Genomic DNA, 17,859 nt, shown 5'->3' with positions numbered 1-17,859 from the left:
AGTCCTGCTCTGTGGCACTAGACTTTGTACCATGTTGGAACAGACATGCAGGTTGAAGAAATTATTTTGTTTATGAATTCAGCTTCCGCGTGCTGCCAGGCAGGCTGGAGGAGAAGGAAAGCAAGGTGTAACTTTAAGCACACACTGATTTGTTCTTATTATATAACAAAAGTCTATTTCTTTATCATGTTATCATTCAGTTAATAAAAATTAGCTACAATAACAGCATCAACTTAAAAACCCCTCAAAGTCCAGGGGATTTTCTTTCACAATGAACATGAATACTGTTCAGAAATACAAACAGTCAAAGGATAACTTTAGGTCTGAAAGAGAAACCTGGCAAGGGTAATTGAATAAGCCTGGGTCCCCTGACTGTGTCATGGTGAGGGCAGTCAACATGTCATAATTAGGTTTATTGAGGGCCATTCCAACAATCTGCTTCTATTCTTCCTGCCTTATTGTCCACAGCTAGGCAAATAGCCAAGGGACAAAAGGAATCAAGTGCTGACAAAACATGAAAGAGGAAAAAGATTTAGCTGCTTTTATCAAAGAAACTGAGAAGGACTTTGTGTAAATAAAATAAGTGGCTGGCCATCCTGCATTTAGGCAATGCCGTTTTCATTAGAATTAATTCTTGACATATTGGAAGAGTTCCAAGGGAAGGATTTCTACTTCTGACAAGTTTAATTTGTAAATTAAAAACAGTTGGTTAAACATGAGCCTCCATCAACAAAACTTAACCAAAGCCATACACAGTAAAGGCCTAAGCAGGTGAAAAAGAGAATTACTTTGAAAACAAAGTCTTCCCCAAAATTATGCAAATTCTTATTGCTTCATAGCAAATGTTACCCACTGAAGCTTACAGCAGGATGTCTGCTCCTAGAGGTTTGTTTAGATCCCATTTTCTTCCCCTTTAAGCCTCTTTAGTTGACATAAGACTCCATTCTTGGGCAACTTGCTGGTGCGTGGGAGAAGTGGCTCCAAGATTAGAAGAGGTGCACTTTCGCTTTTAAAGGAGTAATGCTCAGACAGCATTTCTAACTCTGCAGATTTCAGGGTGATGTGCTCTGCTTTTTTTTTTTTTTTCCCTCCCCCATTGAAAGCAAGAACTTCTCCTCAGTGTGCCCTTGATTTCTAAGTGGCATAAACAGTGGTGGCTATTGCACAGTGTTACTACATATTCATCAGATCTCAGGTCAATGGTGTCTGGTAGGACAGTTGCAGGCAATGCGGGCAGCTTTGTGGTCCTGACTTGGGGACACAGAGAAAGTGAGAACTTTCAGGAGAGAGGTCCAGCCACATCTGGACAAGGCCCTTATTTCCGTTTGGGGAAATCCTTTAAGCACACGCTCCTTGTGATGTTGGAGCACCTTGTTACATTTTTGCAGCTTGCAGCTTAAGTCTTGGAGGGGAGTCTTTCTCATGGAGCTGAATATCAGAAGCACCTCTTTCCAGTTGCAAATGAGAATTGGCTGGACAAGAGAACGCCATTTGGGGCTGATTTATCTCATGGGAATATAAATTTTACTCAGTTATCAAACACCCCTCCATTTTATTGAGAGTTATATGGGAAACCTATGGCTTGAGTAGCTACAATGAGCCAGGCTATTTAGGTTTTTTAAACTTCAAATTGCTTTACTTTCCTTGACAATAAGGCACAGTTACCTTATTCCTTGGCACTTGAAATGAAAGTGAGAAATATCAACTCAAAAATACAATTACATCACAGAGTGGGTGTGAAACATTCTTGAAGAGGTATAAAGCCATAGACAAATGCAAGATTGGGGCACAACCTGTCAGCATGAGCATTATCTCCACCAGCGTGTCATCAATCCCATCACCATATTGCTGTGTTTGGGATTAAGTTTATCAATTGCTGCATACATACAATCATAGCATCCTGTGCAAGATTGAAATACATGATCCAAACCATTTTTTATTTTAGTGTTTTGGTAAGCTGGATTTGTCATGCCTTGATGTTGATTCTACTTGTGGATTTTGGTAAAGCAACCACAGCACGCTGGGTTCAGCATGCTGAAGTCTAAGTCTGTACCAGAAATAACCACGGCTTTATGAAAGGTTTTGGGCTTAAGAGACTTTGGTTTCTGTCCCAGTTCACTCTTTGACTACCTTTGGGACCATGAGTCACTGTCTTGAGCTGGATTGCTTGGAAATAGAGGTGATAATACTTGCTCCACTACTTGTTAATATATGTGAGTGACCATGAACCCAGTAGAAGTTGTGAACAAATATAAAATGTGATTTACTCATAATCTGCTGTTGGCTTCTGTACTCACTGAAACAAGATTGGGCAGCTGATAGATTTGCTTTTATGCTTTCTTAGAGTACAGTGCAACAAGGATTCAGCAGATCCTCTGTGGTAAGTTGGAAATATACTCTAGACCATAATTTTGTAAATATGGAAGTAAATAAATATATTTCCAGGCCACACAAGACCTGGTTGCTAGGATAACATTGTTTTATGGCAACACACTATGGTGGCGCGTATCTAGTGGAAAACCCATGTGAGAGAAACCGCCCTTAAAGGTTTGGATTTGGGCAAAATAAGTCTTTTGATTTTCATGTAGTTCTGATGCCTGTTGGCTCACGTCACACGACTGGAAGTCCCAGCAGGCCAGGAAGGAGTTTCTCTGGAAGGAGCTGGAGATGTGTGCGGTTTGGCTGGCTCTCTGACATTTATTTGCTGCCCTTCTCTCACTCCGTTTTGGCAACTCCGAACCAGATGGACAAGCTCACAGAAAATCAGGCCAGTGAGGAGGCAGGCGATGCTTTTGAGTTCCCCAAAGACAGCAGAGACCTCTCTTTCTCTTAGCATAGCAGTGGCAATTTTATAAAAAGTCAACTGTGTGAAGCATCTGACCAGAGCCTTCTGTCTATGTCACTGAGAGTACCATAAACTCAGTTTACCAGGGTGTCCAGTGAAGAGATGGAAGTCTAGCGGTCCAGGCCATGGTCCACATGTTGTGTCAACCAAAGGCCACAGCATCCAGTTTGTAGCAGGGCCCAAAGGTTGCCAGTTGGGGCTTTAGCTAAGATGATAATTCACCAGGACTGAACACTTTCCTTAGTCATCAGTTGTTCCAAAAGGAGAATGATGGCGAGAGGAAGCGGGGCTTATGGTTTCACTCTGTAATCATTGATGGTTTGAGCTGAATTTTACCTTACGTTGACCTCTGGGGCCGTGGACTTGCTTATTCTCATAGCTGCAGCTACAGCGTTACTGGGGACAATGAAGACAGTAGTTGCTTACTGGTGATTTCTTTGGGAGAAATGTAAGCTATGGCCTCAAAGTGTAGATACAGATATATAAAATGTTACTATCTGGGGCTCCAACTAAACTCTGCATTGGGACTCAAGAAGCACACAATGTTCCTATCAAAAGTAAAAGTATTTATATCTCAAGCAGTGGGACTTTTTTTTTTTTTTAAATGAAAGCTGCATTTTAAAGACAATAACATTTTTCCTCTGTGATACCCATGGTGCAGAATTTCAGACTGAAACTGCTTTATCTCAGGCATGTTGCTGAACTCAGTCTTTGGCATTTCAATGTTGAAATATGGGATTAAAAATAGTGAATGGATTTGCTAATGAAGTGCAGCTTTTTTCCTTTTTAAATGGCAGCGTGAGGGATGTGTGTGTGACAGCAAGCAAGCAAGCGAACGAGCAAGTGAGAGTATAGCTTTTGAATTTAGCCTTATTATTTATTTTATGTTGTCGCTGTTTGTAGACTTTTTTTTTTTTTATTTGTTTACTCTTGTTTGTTTGAACTAATCACTACTTAAGGAGAAGTCCGCTCAGGCCAGCCTCCCCTTCACGAAGCCTTTAGCCACGGTGACCACTGGGGCATAAAGACGTGGTTATCTGCAAATGAATGGCAGCTCTTGGCTTCATTAAAGCCCCTTTCTCTTTTGGCACTCGCATTGTGACCCTTTGATATTAATTCAAAGGGCAATTAAAGAATGCGGTGCATCTTTGAAGTAAGGCATTCAGGGCCAGGGTAGGGAGGAACCTGGGCCTCTGATGGACTGTACGCATTCAACAGGCCTTTTCAAGGCAGTTTGAAGTGAGTCAAAGAAAATGGGCAGGAGAAGGTCAAAGAGAAAAAAGGGGCTAAAGAAACAGTCTGTATTTGTTCGGAGTATTAGCCAAGCAAACTGCAAATAGCAACAAAATGAAACAGTTAATAGAGCAGCCAGACACAGCCATGTCAATCACTTAACTTCAACAGCATTAGGCTTACCAAGGCTCCCTCCACTGTGTTACCTAATTATCTTGGGAAAGGCAGTAACTGGAAGTAATGGTATTGTATTTCTTTCTGCTTACTGCCCAGAAAAGGTGATAAATACTCACTGCTCCATAATTATGCAACATATATACATAAAGGAATGGGGGGGGGGTGGCGGGGCTCTGGGGGTACCAGGGCTGCATTGAAGATGCGTTCCTAGCAAAAGGCTGGAATATGGCACAAACATGGCATTTTCAAACGTTAGCATGCTGGAGAATCGCTTAACTCGTTTCATCTGGAGCTGGCTAAAATATGCATGATCTCTCCTAGAACAACCCTTAAAGACAAACACGTTTGCCCATTCTAGGAAAGTTGTTTTTTTTTTTCCAAAAAAAAAAAAAAAAAAAAAAAAAAAAAAAAAAAAACCACAACACCAGCCTGCAAAAGTTGCTGTACTCAAAGAATATGAAGGATTTGGCGAACACTCCCCTCTGCTCCCGCGGGAAAGAAGGGGTTCAGAGCGAGCAGGAATGGAAACCGGGCTCTTAGCTCCGGAGCCCATTGTGCCAGGCCATTCAGACACCCTTGGGGAAAGGCACCAGATCGTCCCCCTTGGTAACCACTGAGGCTGCTCAGCCCGGAGCGCCTGTGTTACCTGAAGCGGGGCGGAGGGGTGGGTGGGGAGGAGGTAGGGCTAGGGGACTGATTGGACAACTGATCGCTTTCTATTGGTGTGGTTCGGAAGGGGATTCGGGGATTCTGCTTTCATTGGTCATTATAAAAAACAAAAGGGCATCAACCCGGCACTTCTTTGAAAGTGTGAGTAAACTGATTTTTAAAAGATTTCCAAACGCCCTTGGGGGAGCATGGTAAGAGAAGGGGGAAGCCTGCGCACCACACCCCTGTCTGCGGATTCGTGGGACCTGCCTCTCTAAGTGCCAAGCCCGGCGGCCTTTCCAGGGCCCCTACGGACTCTGTTCAGATTACTTGCAACATGCGCTGTTACAGATTTTTGTTTGATGTTGCATTTGTGCATAATGGGTTTTGTTTGGAGAGACAGTTATAGATCTGAAGGGTCTGTTAGGCAGCTTTTGACATACTGTTCCAGAATGTAACTATTATAAAAGTTACTGCCTTTGTAAAAAGTCCATTACCCAACAAAGTACTCGTTTGCTCTGAATTGCAGCACACCACTCATGTATGCTCCTACTTGAAAACTTTCCTTTTCTTAAAAGGAAAAATCTATTTTGGGACACCCAGGGTGAATTGTTTATAAAAAAACAAATGATATGATTTTAACAACGTTCTTGAAACATTTTAAAAAAACATTTATTTGAAAGGCAGAGCAAGGGATAGAGAGAAAGACACTTCTATCTGCTGGTTTACTCCCCAGATGCCTACAACTTCCAGGGCAGGACCAGGTTGAAGCCAGGAGCCAGGAACTCCTGGTCTCCCGCATAGATGTTAGGGACTCAAGTATTTGAGTCATCACCTGCTACATACAAGGGTGTCTATTAACAGGAAGTTGGATTGGATGTGGAGGCAGGACTGTATCCCACATTTTGTGATATGGGGTGTGGGTTTCCCAAGAGGCAGCTTAACCTGCACCACAAAACCTTCCCAAAATGATATGATTTTTTTTTTTAAAGTTAGTAACTCCAACTATTGGGTAGGACAACTAATCCATTCTCTCTGGTGTCCAGTTTAATGCTACAGCAGAACAACTGGAGCGGGGTACAGATATTGCCACCATGGAAGGAATTAACAGAGTAGCTACTTACTAAATAAGAAGCATCTTTGCAACATTGTAGATTTGCTTGGGTGGTTTTTTGGGGAGAAAAATATCACAAAATATCCCAAATAATAAACTTAAACAGTAAATTTTTAAACAAAGGGAAACTAGATGCACAATAAGCTAGGATAATGTCATCAACAGTAACTAAGGAAAATTTTCCACAGTGTACATTATTTTTCTTCCAGGAACTTGGAAAATTGTTTTAGTTTTAGAAATACAGAGCTCATCTTGCTGTCTTTTTAAAAAGGTGGCTAAAAATAATAATATCTGAAAATGTTAAGAAATAGCCATCATCTTAGAGTATTGATATGCTTTTCATATGCAATCAGAGAAATGGGAAGAAAGATGTACAGCATTTTGCTATTAATTATGCCCACTGCTCCTTCCTATACTGCTTCTAGGAATACTACTTTTACCCTACTAATCTTATTTTCATATTCCTTTATTTACAAAAAGTCCTCTTCTCCCACTTTTTTTTCCAAAGAGTGAAGGCTAGGGAACAGTGGTGAAGAAGAACAATTTGGTTTCCTTTTTGTGTATCATTTTAACTTTGTCCACCTTCCTGAACTGTTGATTAGAATCATATGTTAAGACAAATTTATCATTTGTTCTACCTCTGTCTTGGTGAGTTTCAATGAAAGCAGCAAAATCCAGCTTGGAGAGTAGACTTACACTTACCTCACTGAAGCTCCTACTCCATACAAGGTCAATGTGCTCTCATAGGCTTCCAATGCAACAAACCAATTTTGTTCCCTATTTTCCACTTCCCTCATAAATTTCATTTTGAATCTAATAAGCATTCCTTCAAGGGACAGACAGATAAACATAAAGCAGCAATAAAGTTGTATTTCTTTTTTGTCAGATGTTTATTTATTTAGTTTTACTTATTTGAAAGGCACAGAGAGAGAGAGGGGAGATATAGAGCCAGGAACCTGGAACTCAATCTGGGTCTGCCACATGGGTGGCAGGGACCCAAGCACTAGAACCATCACCTGCTGCCTCTCAGGCTGTACATTAGTAGGACACTGGAATCAGAAGTGTAGTTGAGACTCAAAACCAGGCTCTCTGATATGGGGTCCGGGTGTACCAAACAGTTCCTTCATTGCTGCACCAAATGCCTGCCTGTGCTTCATATTTTGTAGCTGGGAATGCAGAGGCTTAGAGGGGTTGAGTAACTCAGCTAGCTAAGGGCAGAGTCGGACTGAGAGTGTTGGTTTGCTTGATGACAGAAGTTGGATTCTTCCCTGCCACTCTAGGTAACAGGTTTGTGGCATTGAGGAAAACAAGTGCCATTCAAAGACTGAGGAGGGGGTGATCTTGACTTCTTCAGTTCATGTACATGAGCTTGACAGTAGAGCCAGAATTCTCAGTTGATGACTGTGAATGAATCAAACCCTCGATCAAACCATCGGTAAAGTAACCTACTTTCTACCTTGTGCCAGAACCTGGTTCAGCCAATGCTGAGCTCCACTTCTGTGTGTAAATCCCAAGGTAATTTACTTGGAATGTTTACACAGAAGTACACCTTGCTGCACACTGGTTTCTCCTTCCCACCTGTCTCTCAGAGGGAGGACAGAGGTCTGCCTGCAAGAGTACTCCAGGGGCCAGTACTGTGGCATAGCAGGTAAAGCTGCCACCTGCAGTGCCAGCATTCCATATGGGCACTGGTTCTAGTCCTGGCTGCCCCACTTCCGATCCAGCTCTCTGTTATGGCCTGGGAAAGCAGGTGAAGATGGCCCAAGTCCTTGGGCCCCTGCACCCACACGGGAGACCTGGAAGAAGCTCCTGGCTCCTGGCTTCAGATCGGCTCAGCTCCAGCCATTGAGGCCATTTGGGGAGTGAACACCCTCCTCTTCTGGAATTGATAGAAGTCTGGCTTGCTAAGTATCCTTATTGAAAAAAAATTAATTAATTAGAGGGACAGAGACAGATAAGCACTGCCAATCTGCTGGTTCACTCATCAAATGTTGACAATCACTGGGGTGAGGCTGGGGCTTCCACTAGGACCAGGCTTCCCATGTAGGTGGCAGAAGCCAGATTACTTGGCCCATCACAGCTATGGATTAGGATCTGTGTTAGCAGGAAACTGTAGTCAGGCATTGGAGCTGGCAGTCAAACCCAGGTACTCTGATGTGAGATATGGGCATTTTAGCCATCAGCCTCAACACCTGCTCCTGGCTTGCTACCTGTTCTCTCAATATCCTGAAGGAGTTGGAAGAAAACTTGTGCTTCATGTATAAAGTGTCCATGGGAGTCTAACTTATAGAATTTGTCAGAAAGCAAAGAACCCAAAGAATCAGAATTTATTTTAAATCAAGGATTTATTTTAAATCAAGCAAATGAAGGAGAGATTAGGCTTTGTCCATAAAAATGTCCAGAATGTTTTATAAGTGTACAACAAAAACCACATAAGCCATCTATGCTTATGTGATAGTTATTCAACAGTGATGGAAAAGCTGTGTCCTTTTCTTTCTCAAAGTCCATAGCTTGGAGGGATAGACACTTGTGTTTGGCATAAGGGAGGATCCTCTGGTTGTCCCTTGGTTCAGGGAATGTTTCCTTGGAAGAGAAGCTCTCAGAACTGAGTGTTAGAGGACGACTCAGAGTTAACCATTACAAGGACTAAGGAGGAAAGACATTTCAGGTAGAAGGAATCTTACAGGCAAAGGCAAGGAGCCGGCAAATGCACAGTGTGTGGGGGAATGGCTAAAAGCTGAAGACAACAAAGGGTACTGTGACCAGTTTTTCAGTCTTCAAAGAAAGCATAGGCCCCCTTTTTGGATTTTTTTTTGTTTCATGATATGTCCTAAAACACAATCACATTTTCAAATGTCTAAGTAGATAACTTTAAGTATTTGCAATCAAGCAAAGAAAATGAAATTCTGTGTACTTGTTTTTTTATTGATTGGGAAAAGGAATTTTCCCACTTTGTGGAGATGATGTTGCTGAAATATTTTGGGAAAAAACAGAGTCTGATGCTCAGAAATATGAAGTCCTCTCATATTTACCAACTTAAGTTTAACCCTTCCTTCTTGCTTTATTTGAAGAGTTATTCCAAGTGTAGAGTTATAAGCTATTATTATTTTTTTCTAATTTCCTTCTTTTTGAGGCTTTAAATTAGTTTTTTTTAAAGATTTATTTATTTAAAAGGCAGAGCTACAGAGAGGCAGAGGCAGAGAGAGGGAGAGAGGGAGAGAGGGAGGGAAGGAGGGAGAGAGGGGGAGAGAGAGAGAGAGAGAGAGAGAGAGAGAGAGAGAGAGAGAGAGAGAATCTTCCGCTGGTTCACTCCCCAGATGGCCGCAACTGCCAGAGCTGAACCAATCCGAAGCCAGGAGCTTCCTCTGGGTCTCCCATGTGGCTGCAGGGGCCCAAAACTTGGACCATCTTTTACTGTTTTCCCAGGCCATAGCAGACAGCTAGAGCAAAAGTGGAGCAGCTGGGACTCGAACTGGTGCCCATATGGGATGTGGGCACTGCAGGCAGAGGCTTTACCTGCTACACCACAGTGTTGGCCCCTGAATTAGTTTTTGGAGTTAGTACACTGAAACTGTTTTGGATTATTTTTTATTGAAGTGGAATTCATATAACAAAATTAGCCATTTTAAAGTGGTAATTCAGTGGTGACTGGCAAAATCACAATGTAATGTAGTTGGCACCAATTCTGTGAGTTCTATGTAGTTCTAAAACATTCTCAAATGGAAACCCTGTACCCATTAAGCAATTGCTCCCCAATCTGTTGTCCACTCCCTGCCAACCACCAGTCTACATTCTCTCTCTATGTATTTAACAAGTCTAGTTATGTAATCGAAATATAATCATGCAGTATGTGCTCTCTATGTCTGTCTCCTTTTACTTATTATATTTTAGAGGTTTATTACTTTTTATGGCTGAATAATATTTCCTGGTATTTCTGTCCCCCACTTTGTTTATCCATTCATTCATTGGTGGTCATTTGAGCTATTTCTACATGTTGGCTATTATGAATCATGCTTCTGTGAATATGTGTGTACATGTACATATATAAATGTTAATTCCTGTAGCCACTATCACAGTCAGGATAGAGAAGAGTTCCTTAACCCCAGAAAACCCCCTTTGTTTTTTTTCTTAAAGATTTATTTACTTATTTGAAAGAAGGAGAGGCAGAGAGAGAGAGAGAGAGAGAGAGAGAGAGAGAGAATGTCTTCCATCCACTAGTTTACTCCCTAATTGGCCGCAATGGCTGGAGCTGTGCCGGTCTGAAGCCAGGAGCCAGGAGCTAGGAGCTTCCTCTGGTTCTTTCCACTTGAGTGCAGGGGCCCAAGGACTTGGGCCATCTTCTACTCCTTTCTCAGGGCATAGCAGAGAGCTCCATTGGAAGTGGAGCAGCCAGGACTTGAACCGGCGCTCATGTGGGATGCTGGCACTGCAGGCAGTGGCTTCACCTGCTACCCCACAGCACTGGTCCCAAAACCACCTTTGAAATTGCATCCTTTTCCTACTCTGAGCCATTGGATCTGTTCTCCATCAATATAATTTTATTCTTTTAAAAATATTGTGTAAATGTACTCCTATAGCATGTAACTTTCCAACAATGGGTTCTTTCATCAGTATAATTACTTTAAGATTCATCCAAGTCATTGCATTGCTCATGTCATTTTTATTCCTTTTTATTGCTAAGTGGTATTCCATTGAATGGATATGCCAAAGTTTATTTATTCGTTCAATTGTTATGGAATTTTTCGGTTACTTTCCACTTTGGGTCATTATGAATAAAATTGTTATAAATATTTGTATAGAGGTTTTGTGCAAACCCAAATATTCATTTCTCTATATCCCTAGGAGTGGGATTTCTGACCCCAGTGTTAACTGTATATGTTTAACTTTACAAGAAACTGCTAAATGTTTCCCAAGTGGGCTATAAAATTCTGCATTCCAGTCACAGTGTGTGAAAATTCTAGGTATTCAATGTCAGTGGAATGTCTGGTATTGCCAATTTTTTAAAAATTTTATTTTAGCTACCCTAGGATATGCATAATTGTATCTAATCTTAGTTTTAATTAGTTTCCCTAATGACCAGTGGTCTTGTACACTTTCCCATATTCTTTTTTTTTAAAGAATTTATTTTTATTTATTCAATAGGCAGTGTTACAGAGAGGCAGGTCTTCCATCTGCTGGTTCACTCCCCAAATGCCCACAATGGCTGGAGCTGGACGTATCCTAAACCAGGAGTCAGGAGTCAGGAGTCAGGAGCCAGGAGCCAGGAGCCAGGAACTTCTTATGGGTCTCCCAAATGGGTGCAGGGACCCAAGCAACTTCTGTTGCTTTCCTAGATGCATTAGTAGGGAAGTATATTTGAAGTGGTGCAGATAGGACTTGAACCAGTGTCCATATGGGATATCGGCACCACAGGCAGAGGCTTAACTTACTGTACCACAGTGCCAGTTCCCCCATGTTCTTATTGGCCATCTTCATATTGTTTTTGGTGAAGTTTCCTTCTATTAAACTCTTGCTCATTTTTAATGGTTTACTTCCCCCCCCCTCATTTAAAGTTCCTTATGTGATTTGTAAATACTTTCTCTCAGTCCCTCCCATGTTTTTTCATTCTTTTAACCGTGTCTTTTATAGAACAAAAGTTTTATTTTGATGAAGTCCAGTTTTTCACCTAGCCTTGGACATGAAGATTTTCTCCTATAAAATATGGATTTTATATTTATTTATTTATTTATTTATTTATTAAAATGTATTTATTTACTTGAAAGCCAGAGTTACACAGAAAAAGAGAGACACACACACTCACACATACACACACATACAGTAAGAGAGATAGAGAGAGATAGAGAGAGAGAGAGAGAGAGATCGATCTTCCATTTGCTGATTCACTCCCCAGATGGCAGCAATGGCCAGGAGTGGGCCAGACTGAAGCCAGGAACCAGTTTTATCCAGGTCTCCCACATGGGTGACAGGGGCCCAAGCACTTGGTCCATCTTCTGCTGCTTTTCCCAGGCCATTAGTTGGGAGCTGAATTGGAAGTGGAGCAGCTAGGACGCAAACTGGTGCTCCTATGGAATGCCAGCATTGAAGGCAGTAGCTTTACCTGCTATGCCACAACAGATTTTACATTTATGTCTCTGGATTTTACACAATAGATTTTACATTTATGTCTGAGATTCATTTTCAGTTACTTTTTTATGTGGCCTCAGGTTTAGGGCAAAGTTTCTTTCTTACATATGGATGTCCACTTGTACTGGCACCATTTGTTGAAAAGATTATCCTTCCTCACTGGATTGCATTTACATTTTCGGCCAATATCAATTGCCTATATTTATGTAGGTCTGTTGCTGACTTATGCATGTATATCCCTTTGCTTATACTATTTTGTCCTTTTTTTAAAATAAAGATTTTATTTATTTATTTGAGAGGCAGAGTTATAGACAGTGAGAGGGAGAGACAGAGAGAAAAGTTTTCCATTCACTGGTTCACTCCCCAAATGGCTGCAACAGCTGGAGCTGAGCTGATCCGAAGCCAGGGGCCAGGAGCTTCTTCTGGGTCTGCCATGTGGGTGCAGGGGCTCAAGGACTTGGGCCATCCTCTGCTGCTTTCCCAGGTCATAGCAGAGAGTTGGATAAGAAGAAGAGCAGCTGAGACTAGAACCGGTGCCCATATGGGATGCCAGTGCTGCAGGCAGAGGATTAAACTACTGTGCCATGGTGATCCTTAAAATCTTAACATGTTATTCTCTAACTTCATTCTTGTCAAAATTGTTATGTTTTCTTATTCCTTTGCTGTTCCATATACATTTTCCATATATTATACCTCTCTGGAAACAATTCAATTTGTTTTGGTTCTGAGAGTTTTTGGAAATCAGAGAGAGATGATAAAATGAATCTCATTTTACTCAATGGAAATTAATAAAATTATCTACCAAATTGGGGATGTCATTCTATTACAATTTTTCCTTCTGTATGAGTGCTCAGTTTTAGTAAAATGGTTGGCTGTAAGTCAGAGAGGTTGAGCAGAGTCGTGATATCTACACCAGAAAAATACTTTGGATTGCCACGCATGTTTAACCTGCTTTACTCATTTGTCATGCAACACTCAAAGTCGCTCTCCGAGAACAAGGAAGGCATACATAAAACATTAAATGGACATTCATAAAGAACAGGTCAGCCTGCTCATGGCTTTTATATCATTTATTCAATTTATATAGTTTTAAGCATTTGAGTCTTCTCAAAAGCATTTGCAAATGTGCAGTGTTACAGGGCTTCCAGGCCAATGTTCTGGCTCATGAATTAAAAACCAGAATATCAGGAACTCAGGAGGGGAAGTAGAAGGTAAGAAGTTTTCCTTTATTTTTCCTCTTAAGTGAAGAAAGAAATCTAGCCTCTTCTGTGCCTCAGAAGGGGACAGTGAGAGAGACGTTACAATCTTTTTAACATCCTCTCCTAGTCCAAGACTTCATGGTGAGGTTTCCATGAACTTGGAATGCTGTGTCCTCATGTTCTATGCAAATTGACATGCATGCTAGGTATTTGGTTTATTTTTTCTAGTCAATTTTTTTTCTATCATTTTGAATAGGATCAAAATTTAACACTTAGAAAGTCGGTGTGAGTATTGTGAAAATGAGCTTCAAATATAATTAAGGATTCAGCAAGTGAGTCTCAAGTTTGGCAGAGACTGCTTGTGAAACTCTTGGCTTTTTGAGGGAGGGTGCTTTTGGTCAGCTGCTCCGGCCATCCTGGCTGCCCCCACCCCATGTACACACCACACAAACTATTCTGGCAAAATGGTTATGGCTCTAATTTTGGAAGCTTTGGGTTAGAGAAAATCTGTATTTCAAGTGACTCCTTAAAGACTGTAAACTGAAATCCATAAGCTTAAAGTTTATCAGGAATGAATTTTTTAAAAAAGATTTATTAATTTGAAAGGCAGAGTGGCAGAGGCAGAGAGAGAGAGGTCTTCCATCCACTGGTTCACTCCCCAATTAGCCTCAATGGCCAGAGCTGCACTAATCCGAAGCCAGGAGCCAGGAGCCTCCTCTGGGTCTCCCACGTGGGTGCAGGGGCCCAAGGACTTGGGCCATCTTTTGCTGCTTTTCTGGGCCACAGCAGAGAGTTGTATCAGAAGTGGAGCAGCCGGGACTCAAACCGGGCGTCCATATGGGATGCCGGCACTGCAGGTGGTAGCTTTACCCGCTGCACTACAACGGCCAGCCCCATGAAATGAATTTAAGAGTTCTTCACTACAATACAAGTGTGTGGTGCTAAATGTTTCTGGCTACAACTTGAGTCCATTTTAATCATTTAGACACTCTAAATGACTCTAGGTGATTGTTCAGTGGTTCCAAGGAAAACATTAATTTTTAAATGTTGTGTTACCAGAAAGTTTTCTTTTTATTCTTCTATCATGACCATATGTGTTGAAATGTAGATACATGTAAGTGAAAGGTAGTTAACTTCTTATAGAATGGAAAAATACTTCATTAAAATTTTTGCAATCCAGCAGTGATAATAATAATGCTTATCTCTCTATAGTTTTTTTACATGTAGCTTGTATTTGCCCCTTCTGTGTTAATGTCCTGCATTGCTTTCTCCATATTAAAGATTAAGAAAGTGAGGATCAGAGACGTTAAGTGGTGGCCTAAGGCCATGGAGCTGGGAAGTCACAGAACCAAGCCGATAACCTCATTCTCCTGAGGCTAGTCTTAGATAGCACTTTACCTTTAGGTAAAGCAAGTTCCTTCCTTGTATCTGTGAAGAGAAAGAATGACCTCAAAGTATCAGACTTCTGATTCTAAGACAAAATGTATTACATAGGGTTTTGTGTGTGTGTGTGTGTGTGTGTTTGTATTAAAAAAAGAAATAACCCTCACTTCTGTAGCATCAACATTGAACTGTTTTTTTTTTTTTTAAATATGGGTACTTGCTTTTTTCTTTCTCTAAACAGAATCAGTGCTATTTCCCCATATAATTTCTCTGTTAGCACTACCTCTTTTATTTTGATGCTCTTAATTTTGTTGATTGGTACAATGCTATGCCTGGTCCTTACAATGTGTGTGCGTGTGTGTGCATGTATATACAGCAAAATGCTGATTCACTTTGAGTGATCTCTTGATTTTACCTTTTTTTTCCTTTAAAAATTTTTATTTAAGTTATACGAGCTTCATGTATTTCATATATACAGATTTAGGAACATAGTGATACTTCCCATCCTACCCTCCCTCCCACCCATGCTCCAACCCTTCTTCCTCTTCCCTCTCCCATTCCTACTCTTAATTTTTACAAAGATCTGCTTTCAGTTTTCTTAATGATTGTAAGGTAAACCCTACACTAAGTAAAAGAGTTCAACAAATAATAAGAAGAAAAAGATCACCTTTCCTCAACAGAAGAGACAAGGGCTAAACAATCATTGAAGCTCAAAATGTCCATTTCACTCCAATACATTAATTTAAAAAAAAAAAGCCTTTATTTGAGAAACAGAAAGAGCAAGTTCCCATCTATTTCATTCTTCAAATGCCTGAAACAGCTGAGTTTAGGTCAGATGGAAACCAGGAGCTGGGAAGACAATCTAGGTCTCCCTTGAAAGTGGCAGGAACCCAAGCACCAGAACCATGGCTGTGGCCTCCCAGGGTCTACATTATCAGGAAGCTTGATTCAAGAATCTGAGCATTCCTATATGGGGTGTGGGCATCCTAGCAGGTGTTGTACCCACTAGACTAGACAACCCACCCCTGTCCTACCTTTTGATCTAAATATAAAACAGGCAGCAGTAATGTGATTCCTGCTTTTAGTGTAATATGATTCCAGGGATTAGGAATTCCCATCTTAGAATGTAGCAGGAGGTGAGAAATGGGCTTATTCAAAGAATAATGGTCTCTTGGGTAAGTGACATTTTTTGCTTCCAAGTGTATGTGTGTGTCTGTGAACATGTGTATGCATATGTGTGATGTATGTGTTCATATGTGGATGTGAGAGAATGCATCTGTGAGGGGACTTTGAAAGTTTCATGGAAAATGGAACAAAAGATAAGTTTATTTTGGTGTGTTATGAAAAACGTACATATGGATTTCAATTTTTTTTTGCCTTAAATAAATTTATCTCTTAGTACCACTTTCCATGAACTTCTTGAAGTACCCTCATATTTATTTCAAAATTGCAAGAATAGGTTTTTTTCCTTTCCTAAGAAACCACTCTTGGAAGGTACACCTCAGCTGCTGTAGATGGGGTAAAATATAAAATACATTTAGTTTAGGAAACTTGACATTTTAAGATTCATTAGAAAAATAAGGCCAGAAGCCACAGAAGTATAAATCCTGAGGAAGGAGTTCCTTGATTCTGGTTTTCTGGTTGAGGCCAGTTTATCGGCTCACTTCACAGTGTGCCTAGGGGCTTGAGATTTTTACAGCGGGTGCTGAATCAGTGCCATGCAGTCAATCCCACTTGGGTTTAAGAGAATAAGACTCAGGAAGAAAAGTCTCAGCGTTACTAGGAAGAGAATTTTCTTAAAAGAGCTGAATTTCAGACGTGCACGTTTGAAAAATAGAGTCGGCACCTAATAAAACTCAGATAAAAAAAATTCTCCATCTGCCCCAAATCTTCCGTCATGACAAATATGCAAGGTTGAGAAATTAAGTCCAGAGGTTAAAGGTTCCTGCTGGCAAAGCAGGGCGGGCGGGGAGAGGTATACTGATGCCTGTCAGTTTCCAGATTCTGGGGTCAAGCTGTTGTTCCTAAAAGGAACAAGGCATCTTCAGAAAAAGTGTGACTATCAAACAACAGGTCAAAGTTTATCTGTAGGTCAATGAAAAAGGAGGGGAGTCTTCATTTGAACTCTGAATGTAGGCTTTGTATCTAAAATAAATTTGTAGCAAGTATTCAGATTTTTTAGACAAGTAACTCTATTGATTTTCTTAAATATTATTTAATAATGGAATCAGAAAATTATCCTCACTTCTAGTTATCTAATAAGGGATAAAATTGTAATAAAAATCAAGTTTCATATACATTATATAATTTAATCCTACAATGATGCTATGAGGTAAATATCATTCCCATTTTGCAGATGAAATAATTGAGGCCCAGAAACAAGTTTCTCTTCTCAAGTGACTGGAAGAGTTGACAAATAAACAGTTCTTTCCACCAATGTAGCACCCACCCTCACACCAAAAAATAAACTGGATGGTGTGATTTGATTTCCTGTGAAATATAAATATGCTTGAGAGCATTCTGGACAATCAGGTCTGTTTTAGGATGGAAAGGTATCTCTGTGATAATCCTCTTTGAAGCAATTCCTTTCTTCTCCATTTCCCCTCGAGGGTTTGCTGTCCTTTGCTGTCACAAAGCTCCTCTGTACCGTTGCCTGGAGGTTCCCACAGCGTCTGTGTGGGAATGCTGCAGCCGGGACCAGGGTAGTGGTCAGCGGTGCAAGTGGTGACCACAGGGAGGCTCCTTTGGGCACAAAACGGCCTTTTTCCTATTGGGCTTGGCAGTCCTTGAGCCTAGGAGGCTCTGACTTCTTACTTTAGCTCTCAGATACACAGGGACCTCCAAACTTCCTGCGTTTCCCTCCCATTTTCAAGGAAATCTTATGGTGGATGGGAGAGCACTGGCCATCACAGGTATTCTCAATGCCATTTAGAAAGGTGGATTGAGATAGGTAGTTTAATTTGATGACTTCAACACAAAATGAAGCATTTTTTTGGGGGAGGGGGGAAGCAGTGTCTGAAAAACTGGCAATCTTTTAGAAGAAGTGAAAGTTATTGAGAATAATGTCCATTCGAATCATGATAAAGCCTCAAATAATAATTTTTAAAAACATGTGCAATCTATGGAGTTTGGGAGCT

At 40.9% G+C, this 17,859-nt stretch overlaps 1 protein-coding gene across 4 annotated transcripts in view; it reads left to right on the top strand.

Moving 5' to 3' along the window:
* Positions 1–17,859, top strand: part of PAX3 (paired box 3) — a 100,494-nt gene that overhangs the window by 24,095 nt on the left and 58,540 nt on the right. The gene's annotated exons all lie outside the window — the stretch shown is intronic.

This window comes from Lepus europaeus, chromosome 1 (genome assembly GCF_033115175.1).
Source record: "Lepus europaeus isolate LE1 chromosome 1, mLepTim1.pri, whole genome shotgun sequence".
NCBI lineage: Eukaryota > Metazoa > Chordata > Mammalia > Lagomorpha > Leporidae > Lepus > Lepus europaeus.
This window is presented reverse-complemented; position numbering and strand designations above follow the sequence as displayed.